General features: G+C 36.2%; 1 protein-coding gene across 1 annotated transcript in view; it reads left to right on the top strand.

Annotated features, from left to right (window-relative positions):
* The window catches only part of SCN9A (sodium voltage-gated channel alpha subunit 9), a 168141-nt gene that overhangs the window by 21414 nt on the left and 122659 nt on the right, over nucleotides 1-24068 (top strand). The gene's annotated exons all lie outside the window — the stretch shown is intronic.

Below are 24068 nucleotides of genomic sequence, written 5' to 3'. Positions count from 1 at the left end.
TGTGCCTGGGTTTCTAAAACAATTGTCTTATCACTTTCTTCGAGATCCAGACATTTGGTGATATGTCCTTAATCAAACGTACATTTTGAGTAAAATATTTCAATGTTGGGGGGCTTAAGCACTGGTGAAAATGGAAAAAACACTCTAATGGCTTTTTAAATGCTAAGAATAGTGTACTTCAAAATTGTAGAATCTTAAGGTGTAATTAGGTGGTGTCCACCATATTGGTTGGTCTCCCTTCTCATCCGTCTGATAAAACTTTTAACTTTATTGCTGATGGTTGAAAGAAAGCTGCTTTGATTAAACCCAAACAGATCATCAATGGTTTTTATGTTAGTATCACTAAAATGAGAAACAACTATAATAGCAAAACTTATACGTTTCTTGCACATGTTAAGCTGTATATAAGGTTAGGAATTGTTTTGTTTCCAAATAGGTTTTAATTTTTTTATGTTTATTTATATTTGAGAGAGACAGTATGCAAGCAGCGGAGGGGCAGAGAGAGAGGGAGACACAGAATCTGAAGCAGGCTCCAGGCTCTGAGCTGTCAGCACAGAGCCCAATGTGGGGCTCGAATTCACAAACCATGCGATCATGATCTGAGCTAAAGTTGGACGCTCAACTGACCAAGACACCCAGGTGCCCAGGTTCTAATTTTTTAAATGAGGAGAAAAAGAAAAATGGAGAGAGCCATGGATTTTTAAAGAATGTTTCTTATATAGAGTCAATGATAGTTCTTGATCGTTATAAGTATTTGAAGATGCTTTCAAAATATTGAAAAGTCTTAAGTAACTTAGTTAAGTAATAACTAACCTTTTTAAAAATCTGTGTGATATGTATGTTGTCTTAAGGACAAGATGCTTATACTTCTTCAAGTGTTTTGGTTAGGAGAAGCTATCTTTCATCAAGCATTTAGTAAGTTTCCATGATGTCAAGATGCCATGCTATGCCCTGGTAATAAAAGATGCCTAGGACAATTTTCCTGTCTAGGGAGCTTAAAGTCTAGTTGAAGAAGACAGGCATAGAGACTGATGAAAGAAATGAAGCATCGTTGGAGCTATGATGTAAAAAAAAATCTGCTTTCGGGGGCAGTTGGGAATCCAAAGCAGACAAGAGGGATGAGAGGAGAAGCTAATGAAGGGCTAATTTATATTTGATGGAAGGAAGATAGGAAATGAGGTCAAATGTCTTTGTGGAAGAGATGTTGAAGTGAATATTATAAGGTAAGTAATCAGGTGACCAGGATAGCCAAAACTGGGTAGATGGAGCATCATGAGAAAACAGGGATTGTAAAATAATCTGGCTGCCCTTTGGGGAAATAAAATGTAGAGTGAAGTAGCTGAGATTAGACTGCAAATAGGGGAAGCAAAGAGCCCCTATTCCTGTCAGTCCCACATTAGGAAAAGCTTTCTATGCCAGACCAGACACAGGGCAGGTCACCCTGTAGATATTGCAGAGCTATGGAGGATTTTTATTTATTTATTTTTTTCTGCTTAAAGCAGAAGAAAGTCCTCAAATTTCCCATGGCAAAAATAGAATCTCTTGTGCCTTTAATGAACATTCTATAATTGACCCAAACTCCTTGGTACTACCCAGCTAAGTTTTTAAAGCATTTTCTACAGCACCGCTGGTTTTTTCAAAAGAAATTTTGTGGTGCTTCAATAAGAAAAATAGGTCAAATGGAAAGACACACCCTTAAATGTTTTAAATCTTGGTATAGAGAAAACAGTTTATTGTTGTAGCAACTCCTAACACTCCAAAATTGAAAGCTACTAATGTAGCCCATCTCAGTTGCACAGAAAGGACACCCAGTTTTCAACTGATGGAGGCAACAGAATGGAGCAGCACAGAAAGGTGGAGAACCCTTTCATGTGGAACACTGGGATTCCTAAAATAGGTTCTCTTTGGAATTTCTTCCCTTCTTTAAAGTTTGATTAACATGAAAGTCTCAATATCTCCTTGTAATTTAAATTTTTTTAAATGTTTATTTGAGAGAGAGAGAGAGAGAGAGAGAGCGCAAGTGGGGAAGGAGCAGAGAGAGAGGGAGACACAGAACCTGAAGCTGGCCCCAGGCTCTGAGCTGTCAGCACAGAGTCTGATGCGGGGCTCTAACTCACGAACCATGAGATCATGACCTGAGCCGAGCGGAAGTCAACGCTCAACCGACTGAGCCACCCAGGCATGCCTCTCCTTGTAATTGTAGAACAATGGTATGTTGATAAGGATATAGGAGAATATTTTACAGTATTGTTATAGCTAAAGAGAAAAATTTGAAACAGTATTTTTAGAGAATTTGTTAAAATTCTAATGAAGATAATTTAAAAATAAACGTGATACATATTTTAGTTAGTGATTAATATTTTGTAATCGAGGATTGCTTTCCTAAATACTGTAGATTTCATGACAGGATATCAGGTCCTTGCTAATGCATTATTTGGTTTCTTAGTTTCAGTCATGCTGCACTCTGCTCTTAATGGTAGGTTTATGTTTTAATTTATCATTATCATTAATTTGCCATGGTATTTCATTTTTTGAACTTCACTTCTTGTTTAAATCATATTTTGCCTGCTCTATTTCTTGCCTCAACAAAAGATGCATTTATCAACTATGTAAATATTTGTCGAGTAGAACAATCTTTAAGAGTACATCTTTAGGCATGCCTGGGTGACTCAGTCGGTTAAGCGTCCAACTTCGGCTCAGGTCATGATCTTACGGTTCGTGAGTTTGAGCCCCGCGTCGGGCTCTGTGCTGCCAGCTCAGAGCCTGGAGCCTGCTTCGGATTCTGTGTCTCCCTCTCTCTCTGCCCCTCCCCTATTCATGCTCTGTCTCTCTCTGTCTCAAAAATAAATAAAACATTAAAAAAATAAAAAAAAATAAAAGTACATCTTTAAATCGGTATGTGTTTATCTATTTTACATTTTCTATTCAGCTATCTTAAGTAAGGCTGTGTAAAAATGATACTCCATTAAATTATGATAGGAAAACTTACCAATTTTCTGCGTTAACAAGGTTTTTTCCTTCTTACATGTAGTAGTTTTATTTTTTAGCCACAACAAGTATAGCTTCAACATTGTAGGTATTCCTTAAGAATATCCTGAAGAAGGCAGACGATGGAAAAGCAGCCTAGCCCTCATATATATTTTTACTACATCTTACAACAGTAAAAAGTGTATCATATTATACTGGAAAAAAAAAGGAAGTGGTGGTATTCTTAGGTGGTGTTAGGTATGCTGATGATGTGCTTCATAGTGATTATGTAAAACTCCAGAATGAGATTTGTTCCCATTTCAATCAAGAAGGGTAGGGCATTTTGAAAAAAAAATAAAAATAAGACAGTAGATCTGTTCTTTGGTAATTGAAATTAACCATATAGACACCTGGCTCAAAAGGTTTGGGCATTGTGAATCTACATGATTTTTCTGCCCAACCCCCAAGCCTAATGACTCTGATGATCATGTTGTAGTCGGTTGTCTGCAGCAAAGACAGATGGATCAGCCAGGGAATTCTCCACTAGCTCTGCCTTTCTGAAACCACAAAGTCAGGAAATGTAATCAGATTGCTGAGCTGAACCAGAGCAAGAGCTTTCCTAATGGGTAACTGTGACTTGAGAAATCACATCCATTAGATAAAGTAATTAAATATACATCAGTCCTTTGGCAAGGGAGCCATGAAGATATTGCAATAGAACATCATCATGTAACCCATCTCTCTTGAAAAAGGAATACATTTTTACCTTTGACATCTTTAAATTCCTCAGCTCAGTTGCAGGAAGACATTTTTTCATGATGAGCTTTATGCAGTTCATGATTTTCTGTGGACTACAGAGTACTTGTGGCGTTGATAACACATGATAAAGGAAATATTTCTGACTTGCTCACCCCCATACTGTTTTTGTTTTATATTATTATTCTTTGTTTTGGCAATTTCATACTTCATCTTATTATTTTTTTAAATTCTTTCAGCGGAAGCCTGTGTGTCCCCAAGTTATATATATTTTTTCACTTATATATGTACAAAAAATATAGTTGTGTATGTGTGTTGATGAAAATTTCCCTGAGCTTTCCAAATAAGCTTTCTTTTTTTGTTGTTAAAATAGTTTAAAGATAATTTGGTTTTCAAAAATGTCACATCAAATAGGATTAACCTCAACTATATTTGTAGTTCTAGAAATTCCGGTTTCTCATTCTTAGTTATAACTGTATTTGATTAATAATATCTTGCCCATCATATATTAATACACTTGCTACTAACCCACTTGAGGTAATGCATGTATTCATAATATTCTTTTTAGCTATGAATAACCCTTCACTTTTTCCTTGGTGACCATCAGGAAGAAATTACAAAATGACTAGCAGAGAATGTGTTTACGATCATGGAGTCATGGATAACTAGGTTGAAGGAATCTTCAAAAATTATAGTCTTCTGCCTTATTTTACATATGAGTTCCTGAGAGTTTAATTTGATGTGTCTAAAATAATAGGAAACACAGTTAAAGAAGCGATCGAAAGTAACTGTCATTTAAAATTTTCATTAGTGAATTCCTGAGCACACCTCTATATATGCTAATTTTTATTCCCCCAATCAAAATTTCTATTTATCCCTATAATCTTAAATTTTGAAATCTTCGAAGTCAACAGAGATGAAGGCAGGTTGCTAAGCTCTGATTTTACTGGCTTTTCTGCTGCTGAGGCACATACAGGGATGTTTAGTTATGTGAGACCAAGTGAGGGGCATATTACACACAAAAAGAGGTGTCACAAAGCCCCGACAAGAATGAATATGAAGTGCCTGAAGGGGCATCTTTACCAGCCCGTTTGATAATCTATGTGATTATGTAAAATACTCAAATTACCTACAAATTACACATGCAGGAAAAATAGAATACAGTTTTCATTCTGAAAGGAATTTACAGAGATATCCTCGTCAAAACTATTCACTTTATAAATGTTTTTGGTATGTAGAGATGGTTTAGCTATAGTACAGCGAGTTAGAGTCAAGTCCATGAACCAACAGCTAGAAAGACTCTGAACTGAAAATATAGCAGACCTAACATGGTCATTTGAAACATTTTTTAGATATGGTTTCTCTAGGTTCCTATAGTACATTACTGCCAATATCTACATACAGTGCTATTCTAATTTGCAGAAAGGACAGTATTTTTTTTGAATATTTATTTATTTTGAGAAAGAGAGAAAGAGCACTGGGGAGGGGCAGAGAGAGAGAGAGAGAGAGAGAGAGAGAACACTAACAGGGGAGGGGCAGAGAAAGAGGGAGAGAGAGAGAGAGAGAGGGAGAGAGGGGATCCTAAGTAGGCTCCACATTGTCAGAGCAGAGCCCCATACTAGGCTCAATCTCACAAACTCTGAGATGATGACCTGAGTCGAAATCAAGAGTCGGATGCTTAACTGATGGAGCCACCCGGGCACTCGCAGAATTGACAATGTTTTAACTTCTCTGACCATTGAGAATGTTTACTATTCCTAAATTGTAAGATGAGGAGAAAGTTGTCAGTCAATAAGCGAAACATCTGGTTCAGTGTAGAAATTGAAATAAAATTAATTGCATAGAGAATAATAATAAATATAAGAGAGAAGTGGAGGGCACATTATATAACTTTGTGACTTTCTAATTTCATTGAGGACTTCAGTTTTGAGCTTTTTCTCACCTCTTCTGTTCTCTTTTTTCTGAAGTAAGGAAAAGAGAAAAGAGTGTGTAACCATTGAATCAATAGTTATCGACTACCCAGTATGTGCCCCATTGGGCTAAATATCGAGAGTAGAAAGATGAGTAAGATTCAGATCATGATGAGAGTAGCTACTTTGGAGATTTAGGAAAGTGCTCCTTAGACAGGATCTTGAAGAAGCCAGAGTTTTGGATAGGTGGGTAGGGGTGAATTTCAGGGACTGAGGCTGAGATCATGTAGAAAAGGCTCTTGTGGGTTAATCTCATAAACCCTGGGGGGAGCCATTGATGACTTTTAAATAGAGAAGTGATGTGATCAGTTTCTGTTTGCCACTCTGATGAATATAGAGGAAGAAAAGAAACTAAACCTAGAAATGAGGAGACTATTGTGATAATTCAGATAAGAGGTAAGGAAAGGAGAAAAGCTGTGTGGATGTAAAAGGGAATGAGTATAGGGATGATTTAGAAAGAATAATCAGTAGGACTTGTTAATTAGCTGTTGAGACTGTGAGTCACAAGATAGTAAATGTAGTCATTTCTAGAACTGGATACTGATTAGTAGTATCATCTAAATGAGCAGGGCAGGGGCGCCTGGGTGGCGCAGTCGGTTAAGCGTCCGACTTCAGCCAGGTCACGATCTCGCGGTCCGTGAGTTCGAGCCCCACGTCAGGCTCTGGGCTGATGGCTCAGAGCCTGGAGCCTGTTTCCGATGCTGTGTCTCCCTCTCTCTCTGCCCCTCCCCCGTTCATGCTCTGTCTCTCTCTGTCCCAAAAATAAATAAAAAACGTTGAAAAAAAAAAGTTAAAAATAAATGAGCAGGGCAATAGAGAGTATATGGAAAATTAATATGAGTTTGCTGAACTTGAATGACATATCTAGGCTGGAAAATAGTTTATTTTTATTTGTTTATTTGTTTATTTATTTATGTATTATTTGTAATGTTTACAGTGGAAAACCTTTCCATTCTTCCTTTGTAGAAAATCATCTATATAATAATGAACAATTACACATGTACAAAGGTAGTATATTAGCTCATTTTTATTGACTCATGAGTTGACTGCTGCCTGGTATCCTGTCTGGGAGTTGCAGGCAGTCAGCTGTGAAACAGGCGGTATCTTTCCCACATGTTGTCCCTGAACATGCACTTGATTTGGGTCTCCTACCATATTGTTGTAGGAAAAGGCTCCATCCTTCTGGAACATGCTCAAGAAAATTTGCCAATTTCTTTATATAGGTTCTTGGTTTATCTGAAATTCAAATTCAACTAGGCGTAATATATTTTACCTAGTGACCCTATCTTATGTTTTTCTTAAATGTTCATCCTTTTCTGTGTCCTTATGGCCCCATGACATATGCTCAAGATCAGAATATACTAGACCCCTTAAATTCTGGGACATGAATTCCATATGCATTGGGTTAGGGGAGGACAGTCTACCGCCAGTCAATTCCAGGTACTTTAGACACTGATTCCTGGATTTATTTTCAGTGTTGTCATTTATTGATTACTTCACATAAAGGCTTAATGTGTTTATAATTCCGGAAGAATGATGGAATAGTACTAAAAGTGCTGCAGGTGTGTTGAACATTAATTAGTTAATTATGAAGCACTTAGTTGAGAGACATTCTAAATAGCATAGAACTCAAGGCTTTTCACCTCAATCGGGGGTCCACTTAAATAGCACTTTACTAAGCCAGGAAAACAAACACAACTTGTACATGAGATATGTCACCCACTAGAAACACTAATCTCCCAGTCTGACTGCTTGCCAGAAAAAAAAAAAAAATCCCCTGGGTGCTGGGTGTCAGAGGCTTTCTAAGAGCAGTGATTCATGAACCTCCTGGACCTTGGACAATGTTGTGACATTATTTTCATCCGTATTCTTAAGTAGTTAGTTGACATGATGAAAATATTTTATTTTGATTCAGAAGGTATAAGTGGAAACAACAGAATATTCTAAAAATACAAGATCTCGGAGAAGGAAGGAGGGGTGAGGAGAGTGGGCAAGGGAGATGGAAAGAGAGAGTGGCAGCACAGTGCCTCAAGATGTCAGACAGATTCGCAGTTCTGATACTGCTTGTGTTCTGTAAAGACCATTCTTATTAATTCAGGGTCACCATAATACATGAAAACTTTTAGAAAAGTAGACCAGTCAGATATCATCAAAGTTATGTGGGAAATGTGGCAGGCACATGGATAACTTAGTCCCAGTCCCAATACCCCATTCTTTTTTTATTTGAAATATCCAGCTTTGCAAACAAACTGAATTCTGTCCAGCCTGAGGATCAAGTGATTTGAATGATTGTCTCAAAACTACTGTGCAGATATCTGTTTTTCTATGTTTTTGTTGTCTTTCTGAGTCTTTCCTCTCCTGGCTTTTCCACCTACTATTAGAAGTCATGTACTTTATTATTCACTTTTATATATTATAGACTCTTTTCAATGAGCTCGATTCCTACCTGAACCCATGATGTAGAGACGGAACAATGATAGTTTTCTCTGCACCTGCTCTATGTTTAGTAAGTTTCCAATTCTTTTTGGTGTCAAACAATAGCAGGTATCTCTGAAGTCCCTCAGGTCACTAATGTGCTCGCTTTTTGTTGTCAAGGTAGCAGCTGAACCACATCTTTCACAAACAGTTGGGCAGAGCACCTCTCATTCATTAGGAGAAATGCCCCTAGAGGCCTGGCTCTGTGTCCTAGGCATGGCTCAAACATTGTATAAATTAAAATGTCTGATACATTTTCTATTGTACCATGTTGCATTGTTTTAAAAACATTAAGAACCTTAGTAGATTCTCTTACTTTGTTGAAATGAATAATTGGTGTTCAGTTTGTGTTCAGTTTTCCTGAGGCAAGACTGAAATGATATTTTAGAAATGCCAAGTCATGGTAGACTCATTTGGGAAAAAAAGAGAAAAGGTTCATGGTCTTTGGTATTAAATTTTGGAATTAAGGTTAGAGCTAAATTATGAGAAGATTTTCATGATGATCTGTTCCATTTTTACATTCCCTGAGCAAGCCCATGGCCTTTGTGAGAAATTGACTAAGGCAGAAAAGAAGGGGCAAGTGTTAGGGCATCACTGAAGCATCTTTCCTTGTTTCCAAGTGGCAAGTCAAATTACCTCTCACAGGAACACAGGTTGATCAGGAGGATCAGAGAAGCAAGAGGATGAGGCACTCCTTATTGGTATTTCAGTACAGAATTCTCCATCTTGGTGGTTTCCAGGCAGATGACAAGAGGTCTGCAGCCTATTAATCCCAGTTAGCAGACCTAGTGGCATAGAACTTTAACACATGTTCCATGGTCATTGTTTTAAGTGCAGAATATTTCTGAGATTCAGGGAGAATTCTAGTCTAGTTCTCTTTCAGTGAAAATATTGGAAAGTGTAATTTATAATCCCTGTGTTTAAGCAGTCTTTTTTTCCCCCTAGTACCTTTTGACTTGCATCATTAGAAAATGTCCTTTTGTGGTGAAAATAAAAGATACAGGCCAAGCACTGCCAGTTTTATTTGGGGAGGAGGTGATAGTTGGGGAAAACATGACCAAGGATATCATGGCAACATAACACTCTGGGAGCTCAGAAACAAGGAAAGTAACAAATACCCTCATCTTCAACAGGACTTACTGGCAAACATATATTTTTAAAATTATTCTTATTCCTGTATTGATTTGAAATGCCTTTCTATTGAGTTTGCTTGTAACTTAAATCTCTGTTAGTCAATAATCCTCTTTTCCCTATTTTGCCCCACTTTTTCAAGAGCCTGCTTACCTCAACGTGGTAAATACATTTAAAACAGGCAGAACTGAGTTTAATGCCTACTTCTGCCCCTTTCTAGTATATCAAATGAAATCTCTCATTCTCTATGAATTGAAATAAGGATAAAAAGCATTCTTAGTGTTGCTGAAGAGATTACATTTCTAACGTAGCACTGAACACAGGGTTAACTGCTTTATATATATACACATTAGTTTTCTTCTATAGCATAACCAAACTCCACCTACTCTCAGATATCCTATTCTTTCCTGATGGCCTTTACAGCTTTGTATAAGCTCCCTTATCACTGGCTAATTTTCTAAGTGGTGCACACCACAACTCAGTACCAATTTTGTCATGAAATGTCCTAAAGATAACCTAAGAATAGAGATTCTGTGAAAGAACATTGAGTACCATTAAATCACGATATTTATTATAAAGCAGTGATTTGCCTGCTATTCTCCCATACAGATGATAGCAGAAGTCTCTGTTACGCCACCGGATTCCCATTTTACGTGACAGCTGTGATATTTTAACTCCTGGAGTAATTGGGGGTGTATTTGCAATACAATCAGCTCAAATCTAATTCATCAATTTTATGAGGTCTGAAACATGGTCAAGGCTCCCTTTGGTGCCTTGAGAAAAAGCCGCTTGCCAAGATAACAAAGGACATGACTCAACTGTTTTCTTACTTGCACTCCTGCTTCACATCAGAGGCAGAGAATTTTATGTTTAGTGACCTTCTCCTCCCACACATTTTGGATTTTCTCATCTAAAGTCACATCTGTGACATCAGTGCTAGAAATTTCCATCTCTGGCTTTCTTAGCTTGGCTATTTTTTCCTGTCTGCACAAAGAATTTTAGGTGCCTTTTGATAAAACACACATTAAAGGGATCACTAAAAGACTGTCAAAATGAATCAGATGTTTTGTGCAGTGGAGGAAAAAAAATCATAGCAACATAAAATTTGTTTTGTCTTTTACAGAAGACCTAACACATAGCAGTGTGTTCTTTGTTGATGATAATTGTTTATACTGCTTAAATATATCTTCTTAAAATTTATTCTCTAGTTTCTTTTGGCCAAGCCCATCATTCTTGCAAGGTTGAATGATTCTCATGACAGATGACTAGGAAAACCCCATTCAAAGCTAGTGTAAAAATTACAAATCTTTAGTTTCAAAAGATGCCTTCTCACCAAAAAGCTTTATTTGTGGTTTCTCATGTTTCACGTTGATGTTAACTCCTAGGTGATGGTTAATGGTATCTTTTTTAGCAGCAAAACATTGTCAGATTCAGATGAAATAATAGGTACTAAAAAGCTTTATAAAGTTAAAAATATATCAAAATAAGATTTTAATGATGCTTCATTTATTCGAAGTAATGGAATGTGGTTAATAATTTTTCAATTAAGCAGTTTTCCTTGCCAGTTTAGTTTGCTTGATTCGAATACGATGCTACTTAGCTCCTGCAGCAGATTGGATTCCTTTAGGAACACTTAGCATTTCTCCATGGAAAGACATGCTCTCAGACAATCCCCCTTGACCCTGTCCAGTTATCTCACACAAGCATAGAACTGACCCTTAGCATTTTGAGATTTAATATTTATTGAGTCGTTCTTGTGTTCAGCACCCCTCTCAGCACTTTGTGTTATGAAGTATTTATCTAAAGTAGATGGCCTTATATGCATTCTCTATTGTAACGCGCACAATAACATGAGGACGGGCGCTATTGTCATCTGCTCCTTAGAAGAGGAAACTGAGGCGGAGAAAATTAAAGTCATGTATCCGTCACGTACAGCCGGGATATGAGAGAGCTGGAGATCAAACTCAGCTTTGTCTGACTCACGGTTCCTAATACTATGCTATGTTCCTCAAACCAAAGGCTCCCTCTTGCCTGATTTTGAAATGTCTAAAATAATTCTTGAAAGCAAGATTTATTTATCCATTTTTCTTTCACAACAAAGGTATTTGGCAAGTATTTTGCATCAGTTGGGACTTCTTTTTTGAAACACAAACATTCCTAGTTCTCCAAAATATTGGCGTATGTAATATTTTTTAAAAGCTTGGTGTTCACATACGTGAAGACTTAATTTGTTTTCTTTTCAGAATAAAACATCAGTTAGAATTCTAAATGGGATGTACCAGATATGTGATTTTCTCCTGTAAAACTAGCAATAGGTATGACAGAAACTTTGTGTGCTTTTTCACCCCACCAAGAAGTTCAGTCTTCTAATTATTTCATATGAATAAGACTTTTCACCTGTGCCAAATATATAGTGAATTTTACAACACCTGGAAAGATGTTAAACAGAAGATGTTACAATTAATCTTTATGTTGAAAGAATGCTAAAAACTAGATGTATGCTATGTGAAAAATGTGTTTTTGTAATACAAAGGTAAGAACTGATGAGGACATGGTTGCCAGAGTACTCCAAGGAAGTCTGGGTGGTGAATGGCAGACCTGAGCTGAACCTGTCAAATAGGTCAGAATTTGGACGTGTGGAAGCCATAATCTGTGGTCTCCAAGTGGCATAGGCACACATAAGAAGGATGCTGGAAAAGTTTGGTTTTTTAAACATTGTCTTTCAATTTTCAATTATATATATATTTTTGATGTATGTATAATGTCTTACAGTTGACATGTAGATTCTTTAAAATGTCGCAGTAGTATGAATTCATGCATTGGGAGATGCTCAATGTATTATTATTGTTATTATTTTCCTAATAAAAATGAGTCTGGGACATTCTCTTATGATAAGGATTGAAAACACGATCCTAGAGGGCACCTGGGTGGCTTAGTCAGTTAAGCATCCAACTCGATTTCAGATCAGGTCATGATCTCATGGTTTGTGAAATGGAGCCCCACATCAGGCTCGGCACTGACAGCACAGGACCTGCTTGGGATTCCTTCTGTGCCCCTCCCCTGCTCGTACTCTCTCATCTCTCTCTCTCAAAATAAATAAACATGAAAAAAAGAAAGAAAGAAAACTTCCTATAATTATCACCCTCTTAAGGAAAGGCAGGAAAAGTAACTGAAGGAGTTAATTGTTGGCATGTTGTAGGGGTCATTATTGGCTTATTATTTCAGAAAGTGATCAAATATAAACACCTCTAAGAGGTATTTATTGAATAGATTGGTTCTACCTCTGATCTAAATCACTTGTGTTTACTGCACAAACTTGAAATAACCCAATAATTCTACATTATTTTCAAGTATTACTATTATTATATATTCCATACATATGTATTTATTATATATGTTTATTTGCTTTTGTTTCTTTCTGTTTGGAAGAACTTATAATTTTCCAAGTGTCAAAAACATCATGAAACACGTTTGGAAAGTGTATACAGTCATCACTCAGTTAACTATTACTTTGGTAGATATTTATGATATACACAGAAATATAAGTCTGAGACATTTCCCCTGTATTGACCACGCTGTTCGGCAAGTATGCTTACAGTCAATGAAGGAGGGGCTTGGATCTCCTAGTATTCTTAAAGTGAAGACCCAAACTTGCCTCACATTTCCTGAACAAAATGACAGGTTAATGTAATGGATGAAATGATTACAGCTTGGCTTCCTTAAAATGTAGGCTGTTAGTAAAAAAGCAATTAGGAAAATAATGAAGAAATGAAACAGCAGTTCCTCTTCCAGTTTTCCTTTGCTCTGTATTATGTCATAACAAAAATAATATAATAGCCACTAATTATAGGAAACCTTTCAGACTTTGTAATTGGATCCTTCATTTTTCCCACAGCAACTGTGAACTAAGAATCTATTATTCACTGATCTGCCTAGTTCATTCCCAGGAAGTCCTATTGGTCTCTTGATAAGAGTCTTAAAGAGATTTATGTATGTATTTAGGCATATTAGCTAAACTGGTGCCCTTTTTTAAAAAGAGTAAATATTAGGCTTATTGTTGTGAATTCTTCATCACCCACTATCAAAATGACCTATCTTACAAGTGGTGGAAAGCAATGAACTCAAAGCTCAAAACTTCTAGTCATAGTTCCAGTACTGCCTTAAACATGACTAAGCAAACACCAAACTCCCTAAACCTTGATGTAACCATTTGTATTTTAAAAAAAAGGAAAAGAATATTTGCATTTTGCATTTCAGAGCATTGCCAAGTGTGAAAGGGCTGTGAAGAGTGTGAAACTATTGTAATTCAACATATCTTTACATATGTAAATGTTAGTCATGAATGTGAAATATATTTTCAACTTTTTTTACTAAATAGGTACTATCAATTAAGAAGTCTCCCAAAGAAATAAGTTCTTTAGAAAATATGTTGACATATTAATGTTTGTCGTGAAAAATACAAAGAAATACAGAAATAAGATAAAATACAGAGGAAGCACACGAGGCCACATTTTTGGCATATATTTGTGCATCAAGAAATGAAGTTCATGATGTGGTTAGAGGCCTGAGTCTAAAACATTAGAAACCTGATAAAATAAAATTAGAAAGCCAAGAATCCGTAGAACTGGTTGAAAGAAAGTAAAACTCAGTGAGAGGTAGTGGTGGAGTTGATAGGAATACACTTTTCGGTAAAAATGTGCATGTAGTTTGCTTCTAAATGATCTATATCCATGTTACGATTGTGTAGCTTAGAAGAAACCCCAATGTCAAAGGCAGTCAATATAAATTATAAAATTTCTAAAATTACATTCTTCCCAGTTTGTATTATTTGGGAGTTTTGTTTTCACTCAATTTCATTAATGAGATAGGTTACCCAGTTGTCTTTTCTTCCTTCCTTCCTTCCTTCCTTCCTTCCTTCCTTCCTTCCTTCCTTTCTCTTTCTTTCTTTCTTTCTTTCTTTCTTTCTTTCTTTCTTTCTTTCTTTCTTTCTTTCTTTCTTTCTTTCTTTCTTTCTTTTCTTTCTTTCTCTTTCTCCTCTCTTTTTCTCTTTCTCTCTCTCTCTTTTTCTCTCTCTGTTCCTCGCTTACTCCCTTCCTTCCTATCTTCTTGGCTGTGATGCATTGGAATAAAACTAACCCGTTTCTTAATATGTCTTAACTTATCTCATGCCCTCTCCCCAACAGATTAGCCAGGTGGGTTCCTCACCAGTGAAATAACATGTATGGTTCCTAGGTATCTGAGAGGACAAATCACTTGCTTTTCACACAGTAGTGGTAAAGCCAACATGCTTTTATAACAACAGAGTAGACTTTTTAACTGTAATATGCTGCCCTTCTAGACAGTAGGCTAATTTCAAAAAGAAACATTGTAAAAACTATTGTATATACTTATATTCTGCACTAGGGTTCTCATTTATTTTTTTTACCATTTTGTAATACAAAAGATATTTAACTAAACAGCTGATTTTTGTCAAGGTAATTTTTATAGTAACATTAATTTTTTACTTTGCAATTAATTAACAAATACTTATGGAGCAGACATGTAGATGCAAAGGACTCAATTTTGTTGATATTAATGTACTTCTTTTTTATTTAAATATAGAGACTTGTTGGGTTAAGTGGTAATAGATTTAAGAAGCTTCCTCGCCATCATAAATTCATTACACTTAGGGGCAAGGGCCTACAAAAGTACAAGAACCTATAGATTTGTTATATATCAACAAAATTCTAAGAAAATGCATTTCCTTCCCACAGCATTTCTTTAATTTGCCTTTCTCCTCACCTATTTCTGGATTTTTATTAATCCCTAATTACTATAAGCTCTAAATTATAAATTTAGAAATTCCCAATTTATGTTGCTATCAATAAAAGATTACTACCTACAAAATGAGCCTTTTCTGTGACACATTCAATACCAGGGAGTTTGCAATTACTTGTTCATGCCTTTAAGGAAGTTAAAAGCAACCTGTCATTTTAAATTTGATTTTCAAAGAGCAGGGTGCCAGAAATGTGACATAAACAAACGAACAAAATGTAGCTTCTAGGTGTTACTGATGGGTAGACATTCTTCAATTAAGTTTCTGGGGATAGTTTTATTTAATTACAAGGGCAATTTACCAGATAAACTACTCACTGATTGAATTTCCAAACTCAAGCCTGCCGAAAAGAGCCAAATGAATCATCAATTAAAAACTTATTCAGGAATTGTTGAATCACTATATTATACACCTGAAACTAATATAATCTGTCTGTTAGCTAACTAGAATTAAAATAAAAACTTGGGGCACCTGGGTGGCTCCGTCTCTTAAGTGTCCGACTTCAGCTCAGGGCATGATCTCCCAGCTTGTGAGTTCAAGCCCCGCATCGGGCTCTGTGCTGACAGCTCAGAGCCTGAAGCTTGCTTTAGATTCTGTGCCTCCCTCTCTCTGCCCCAAACCCCTGCTTGTGCTCTGTCTCCCTCTCTCTCTTGAAAATAAACACATTGAAAAAAAAACTTTCAAAAGCGCCCCCCAAAATAAAGAATAAATAAAAACCTCAGTGATTCAGATGCCAAGACCTCTTTGACAGGTACATATTCTAACCCATATACTTCTGCATTTTGAACTTTTAAAAACACAGATATCCCTCACCTAATGTTATGTTTTCCTAGAATACTGGGGATAAACAGACCTCAGTCCTAGGCCTGGCTCTGCTGTACACAGCTCTGTCATCTTGGACAAAGAAACCTCTAGATGACATTTCACTTTCCTTAATTTTGAATTGTGAGGTCTGACTTAGATTTTCTCTGAACTCCAGTCACTCTAAAGTAGTATTTTTAAACGGGACTTCAGTGAATTGTAGCATGTAGTTTTAACACATGCACACATGCTAGTGGGGGTAGACTAGAAGAGAGACCATCGCTATTATAGTAAGAATAAATATTTTTTGTGAAACTTTGTTTCAAATATAAGTGAATATGTATACTTAGCCACAAGTAAAATATAGTTTGCTTTGTGGGACTCGGTCAAAAATTATGAAAAGAACTTCTGTAGGATTTTAACCAGTGTTTCCACTTGGTTCATAAGGGTTGGTTTGCAAATGAAAATCTAATAATTAACATCTGTCCTCAATACATAATTTTAATTGCCCTAGCCTTAAAAATGCCATGGCCCCAAAAGTCTAAAGCACCAAATAAAGCCCACACAAGATAGGATATATATGATATAGAGTATATATCATATAGGGTCTTTTTAATTATCCTAAATTTAGTCACTGTTGGTCTTGGAAAACTTGAATTAGGAAGAATTGCTGGAATATAGTCATTTATATACAGATCCTTTTGACAAAGGCCTATATATGCTATAATTGTTGGAGTCTTATTAAAATATTATATCTATATTTGCAGGTGAATTCCACGGGGTTCTCTCATAAGTAAAACTGATATTTTGCTGTGCCTGGACCTTCTCTTGAATGGTACCTAAGATATAGTTGTTCAGTGCTTTATATTTCTCTCTGGAAAAAAATATTAATTATGATACTAAGGTTGTTTAATGATGGGATTGTTTTATAGCCTTCTGAAATTCATAAAATTTATGCTTCTTGAGAGAATCAACCTGTGTGGTAACATATCAAGCACTGATTAAGATAATTAACTAAGATAATTAAGATAATTTTTTAAAATTAGGAATAATTGTGAAAAATTCAATAAAGTGTGATATATGTAAAAGAACAAAAGTGTACGAAATATGTCAGTGTTGTATTTGATCCTACTGAAAATAACTATATATTCTGAGTTATTCAGTTTAATTTAATATGAATCAAATTAATATTACTTAATTTAATAGCTATTTGATACTATTTTAGTGTCATTTGGAATTAGATTCAGCCGCTAATACTAGAGACCTGAACATAGTAGCTTAAACTCCCAGATTTTATCCTTTCATTCAATAGAAACCCAACGTAGACTTCCAGAACTGGTAGAGAGTACCCAGATCCTCGTGTGTTTCTGTTCTGTTACTCCTGACTTCCAGTCTGATCACATTGTAGTCTAAGATGATTGATTATTGTACTGCTAATATTCAAATTCAAGGCAACAGAAAGGAGGAAGGACACAACTTCTCCCTTTCCAGGCATGTGCAAGGAGGTACCATGAAACATTCCTCATATCTGTACTCATATCTGTACTAGTCCCACCCCTACCTGTTAGGAAAACTGGGTAATGTAGTTTTTCAATGGGGCAGATTCCCCAGGATTCTCAAAGGTGGGGATTAATATTAGAACACACATATTTCCTTCCTCTTTTGTTCCAGGTAATGGGCTAATTTTGGCTTATTTTTTATTTTTTCAAATAATATTGAAGGATTTATTAATCATTTACTGACATTGTGCTTTTTATTCAAAACATGCTAAACAAAGTCATAGCTATTTAAATACACTTTTTAGATTGGAAAAGAACTTAAATACCATCATTTAAATTTTATATTTTCCAAGTGAGGTAACTGGTGCTAGGATAAGCTGGGTTCTCAGCGCACAGTCTCATAAGTGACCAGAGTAAGAGCCAGGAAATTAATATAGGTATTTTTTAAAGTTGATAGTACTTTTTCCTACTATATTATGATGGTCTTTATTAACTAAGTGATGCTGTGTTTTTCACTATGCTTTTTAAAGAAGAATATTAGAATATTAATATTTTAACGTGTGTTAATCAGATAAAATAAGATACTTTACAGAGGGACACTTTTTCTGCTTTTAACTTTATTCATATAAAGGAAAAGTCTTCTTAGAAACACACTAGTGGGTTGCATTATAGAAGTTCATTTATAAGGCATTCATTAAGAACTCAGAATACATTGTCTTGTAAGGAATATGTAATATTTCCACAACTGGCTTATGGTAGCCTATTGAACACTTGATGTACCTAGAGTAGCATATACATAATACTATAGAACTTAACCATTTTATTTCATTTGTTTAGTAAATATTTAATGTATATCAACATTTATGTTCTAGGCACTGTGCTATATACCGGGGACAAATAAACTTGGTTACTGCCCACACAGAGTTGACCATGTGGCCAAGAGGATAGACATCAAGCAAATAATTCAAAGTGTGATGAGTGCTTCCACTGAAAAGAACAGGGTCCTTAGTAAACACATTAGCTGGAGGAGGAAGGAGTAAATACAGTGTTCAAGGGGAGAGACAGGGAAATAAAAATGGGCCAAAAGGTACACATCCAACCCCAACTTGACTTCAAGAATTGACACTGATTTCTAAATAGAAAAACTAAAGGCATAAAAGAATTTTTTTCCAGCAAAATATATTGAACGATCCTCAGCAATACTCTGGCACCCAGTTTAGAAGCTTCTTATTCTCCTCCATTTTTTTTCCTTTCTCCTCCTCTACATGCATTTGTGCCTCACAACCCACTCTGTAGCCTAAGAAGCTTCCAGCCTCTGTGGCTAAAAGGTTAACTGTACCCTTTCCCATTCTCCCTGACACTTCAACCTTTGGCTAACTTTCTGGTTCTGTTTCCTTGGAAACATACAAAAATGTGTGAATGATATCACTAAGTCATGCTGCTTATGTTAACAGAGACTCTGGAGATACAGAGGATCACCAGTCAGCAAACACCACAGTAATAAATACTGCAAACAAGATCCACTGGGGGATACTAAAATTAGTGGGCAAATGTTTGAAGACAAACAGGATTTCCATAGTCTAAGCTATCTTTCCTAAGATACTTAGCAACAACAAAGGTAAAGTGAGTAACCTGATAGTGGAGAAACTTGACAAAATTCAACTGAATCAAATGACCAAGGTAAACATCTGCACAGTAAGACACATGGGCATTATGAATCACTTGTTCAAAATAAAGATTTAAAAAATAAATGCATATTGCACAGAGAGGAAGAGACAACAAATACTGTAAGTATAGTGCTGTTGTACATGTGTACATTAGATGGGTTGTGACAGCAACCTCTAGTATCAGTTAAATGTAAGGAGAACCGAAACAAAAGATGAAAAATGATCCCTGATTGGTAGAGCCCATCTCAGCTGGAAGACCTATAAATGCCTGATGAGACTGTCTTACCTTGGACCACCCTTAATGCAGTGACTCATGTAAGTGGGCATGCCATTTCATGCGCAGTTGTTACAAGTGACTGGCTTACATGAAACATGCAGCTTTTAAGTGATGTGATTCCCACGCTTGCTTAACATGGACCTCGTTTCCTAGTTCTGATATGCACGCACAATGCTGCGCTGATAACTGTAAAAATTGGTGAAAAGACTCCTCTAGAAGGGGAATGCCTGTCACTACTACTGTGCTAGTAAGTGCCAGTTCATGTCATCTCTCCTTAGGTAGAGTGCTGCCATCCTCCGTAGGCCTCTTATCATTCTTTAACTCGCTTTGGGTATTTTGGTGCATTAATGCCTTGGTTCATTTTGTTTCCCCTGTCTGATTGATAATGACAATTGTTGTTACAATAATCACAGGCATTTATTGTGATCTTACTGTTTCAGGTATTGTTCTAAAAAGTTTATATTTATTAACTTATTTAATTCTCAAATGTCCTTTTCATAGTCATTTTGCAGATGAGTAAACTGAGATACCCAGTTAAGTAACTTGACCAAGGAGACATAGCTTCTAAGTGTTAGAGGTAGGATTAAAAAGAAGGTATCTTGGCTTGTACAGTCCAGCCTTACAAATCTGCATTCAACCATGTTCTTCTTGACCTGACTGGTCTTTCCTATACCACTTCAAACTCACTTCTGTGTCCTTGTGTTTCCAAAATACTTTTTAAATACTTCTATGCAAGTAGTTGTATCATGCCTCATAAAGACTCTTAACCTTTACGGAGTAGGAATTTTCCTGGTCAAAATAGTTCTGTAAATTCTAGTGACTCCAAAGTTACTATTTCCAACCCAGGCTCATGTTACGAGTTCCAGAACAGCATGGCTAAGTACTTCACCCATCATCTTCTTTCCTTGTTCAAGCCTTATCCTCCTGGCTTTTCTTCTGTATGGAATTATGGGAGCATTTACTTGGTTGACTAACTCAGATAGCTGAAAGTAATCCTTGCTTCTCATCTCATTCCTGGAGTTCCAGATGCATCTGTCAATTCTGTCTTTTCATGATCTCTCAAATATGACCACAACTCTACACCATAATCACTTGCTAGCTGACCTCTCAGCTGTAAATCCACCCTCTACCCTGTGGGTAATGTGAGCTTTGTAAAATGCAGTTTTGTTCATCTTCTCGCTTAAATCAATTCCTAGTCATTGCATCTACCTTCTTCTCCAATCTCCTTTCTCTCCACTTTATTTTTTTCAAGGTCATTGTTCCCTTAAAAAAATGGAAATAGTCAATATTTCCCAAATGAATTGGAGTCAATGTTCAAGGTCTACAGCTTAGTGCAGGTACTCTTTACAGAGAGTAGTCTAATATGAGTACCAAAGTTTGGACTAAAAATCCAGGGACAATGGAATGATTGTAACTGAAAACAGTGACTAGCCTTTGTGGATTTATTGACAGCCTACAACACCCCTCAGAAGATAGAGAACTAAAAACGGAGCCATCCTCTCAGGGAGTTTACAATGTAAATGGCAATTAGAGCCAAATTAGATATTAGAAAGTAAGTTTTTAAGAACCATAGCCACTGCTATATCAAAGAGGCCACCAGATGAAATTGTGATCTAAGCCTAAGTTTCTCAACTCAGCAGGGTGGACATTTGGGGCCATATAATTCTTTGTTGTGGGAAGCATTCCTGTAGGATGTCCAGTATCCTCCCTAGAGGACTCTCCCTAGACTCTTCTCACCAGGTATCACAGCAAGTACTCTTTCTTCTTATTGAATTAGGAGTAATCATAAAAATTGTACTTCTTTTGGTGGAGATAATAAAAATGTACATTTAGCGGATGTTTGCCTAAAGGTGCAGTGTTTATTTGAAGTTGAAACAAAGTACAAATGAGTCTCTGGATGGTGTTGGCTGTTCTGTCATATTGTACATGATGAGCAGTACCTGGTGTCCTTTATGTTCGCAGTAATTGTCATAAAATTATTTCTGATTTCAGCATTGATCCTGTTTGAATTGAAGAATTAAAGAAATTTTTAAATGTTTATTTTGAGAGAGAGAGAGCGCGCACACGTGTGTGCATGTGCAAGCAAGGGAAGGGCAGAGTGAGAGAGAATCCCAAGGACGCTCTGTGCTGTCAGTGCAGGGCCCCATGTGGGGCTAGAGCTCACCAACCATGAGGTCATGAGCTTAGCTGAAATCCAGAGTCAGACGCTTAGCTGACCGAGCCACCCAGGTGTCCCTCGTGCTGACTTTTAAAGTAATCCATTGAGGCACACCTGGATGGCTCAGTTGGTTAACCATCTGACTTAGGCTCAGGTCATGATCTAACTCAGTTAATGAGTTCGAGCCCTGCATTGGGCCCTCTGCTGCCAGTGCAGAGCCACTTAAGATCCCCACCCCCCCATGCCCCTCAAAATAAATAAATAAATATTTTTTAAAATAATAATAAAATAATCCATTGAGTGAAGTGGCTTCAGATCTTCTGTCCCCCTCTCTCTCTGCCCCTCCCCTGCTTGTGCTCATGCTCTCTCTCAAAAATAAATAAATATTTAAAAAATAAGAATGAAATAACCCATTGAGTGAAGCCTACTTATTTCTTGTTTATAGTTTTCATGATCTCTTTAGCTATAAGATTATGCAATTTGAAAGAAGAGTAGAAAATGTTATTGAGTACTCTATTGCTTACAAAAACTTGTTGAATGTATAAAAGAGAAAATTAGTGAAAATATTATCCCTTAAATGCCAAGGCTCTTGTTAAAATAGACAACATTACTTAGGAATAAGTGGGGGGAAATCCATCTTGAAGAGAATAATTTAATGGCAATTGTCATGACTATATTTTGTAATGGATTTCATCCTTTGAAGAATTTGATTCTTATATATGGATGTTGCTAAATAATCTTACAGAATAGGAATAAGTAGAATTATCATGTGTAGTCAAGACGAGAATAAAAATTTATAGCAAAGTTCTGTCAGTGGACACCATTTTAAAAAAGTTATAGTCTGAGAGATACAACCTGATCATCAAGAATACAAAAGCATTGGGGTGCATGGGTAGCTCAGTTGGTTGAGTGTCCAACTCTTCATTTCAGCTCAGGTCATGATACCAGGGTCATGGGATTGAGCCCCACAACAGACTTAACGCTGAGCGTGCAGCCTGCTTCAGATTCTCCCTGTCTCTCTGTCCCTCTCCCTTGTTTGCACTCTTTCTCTCTAAAATTAAAAAAAAAAAAAGAATACAAAAGCAAGTTATGTCATGAAAGATAGTATTATGGGTGTCAAAATATAGCATGTCTTACAGAGTTGTTAACTTTACTGACATAAAGCACACATGCTTTTTGAAGCACATAAAAATAGCATGTCTTAGAATTATTGACTTTATGTCAATATGTGTTCAGTATCCCAGCTCATAAAGCTAATGTTGAACATTTTTTCTCATTACTGAATGTTCAAAGAATGAGCTAAGTTCATGTGATTACTATGAAAGATAGGTTACAATGTAAATAGAACATAGACTTTAATTGCAAGGAATTTTGTAAGCAAATTCTGCAAAACAGGTAACTATTAATGAAAGCCAAATCATCAAGGAAATATTCAGGAAAGATGTATATAACTTAGATACTGATCATTTATTTCAGATAAACAATAAATACATTTTTGGAATAGGTGTGTTGCATGCATTTTTTTTTTACTTATCCCAAAATGTGCACAGGCAACTAGAAATAAATCAAATTTAACTGAATGTTGTGATTTTTTTATTTGCTAAGTCTGGCAATCCAACCTGAGGGAAGGTGTAGGGAAGAATTGCCCTATTGGGAACTACTAATTTAGGCCAGGACCATATAATATAGCATTCTTAACATTGTTATTTTAATTATATTATTAGTAGTATTTCTTTTTCTCATTATAATATTGCTATATGTCCATGACTTTCCTAAGGATGAAAAGGTTCAAATATTTTATAATGACAAGATTTTAAAATGTAATTTTAAGAGAAATTTTAATTTTGAAGATTTTAAAATATCAAAGTTGTTTTGTTTTATTCTAGCCAGTTCACAATCCTTGTACTGCTCACTGAAGAATTATGATCCTGTCAGGTTAGAGAATAGTCTTGAGTTTGTTGTATGTACATGACTATGATTCCACTTTCAAACATCGAGAATAATAGTGGTAGAGATAAAAGAGAAGTATATTTCAAGTGAGTGTTAAAGTTTGAATTTAGATTGAATAATACAAGTTTGGGACTACTGATTTTGCAGAAACACTTTTAATAGAGATTATAAACAAAATAATCATATCTTTTATAAACTAAGCAAGCATATAAAATGGATTTCACATTTTCATGCTACATTATTTTTCATTCAAATCACTACTTCTGATCTCAGATAATTATTTTTCAGCTAATTCAGAAGAAATGCTTTCATCACTTAGCAAAGCTTCCCTGTCTAAAATTAGCTTGTTTTTGTCATAACCTAGTTTCTACACAGTGAGTCAAAAGTAATTTCCCCATATTAGACAAGAATATTGGCTGAGAGCAAGAGGAACAGACATTGGCTGTCTCAGGCCAAAGAGATATTTATCGTAAGGTATTTGGCCCTCACAGAGTCATTGGAAGGCTTTGAGAAGCTGGGTGAGCTGAATGGGGAAATGAGCAGACCAACAGGAGGACTAGAGCTGTTTGGCAGGCCCATGTGACAAGGACTGCTGCACCATT

This window comes from Prionailurus bengalensis, chromosome C1, assembly GCF_016509475.1.
Source record: "Prionailurus bengalensis isolate Pbe53 chromosome C1, Fcat_Pben_1.1_paternal_pri, whole genome shotgun sequence".
NCBI classification, from domain to species: domain Eukaryota; kingdom Metazoa; phylum Chordata; class Mammalia; order Carnivora; family Felidae; genus Prionailurus; species Prionailurus bengalensis.
This window is presented reverse-complemented; position numbering and strand designations above follow the sequence as displayed.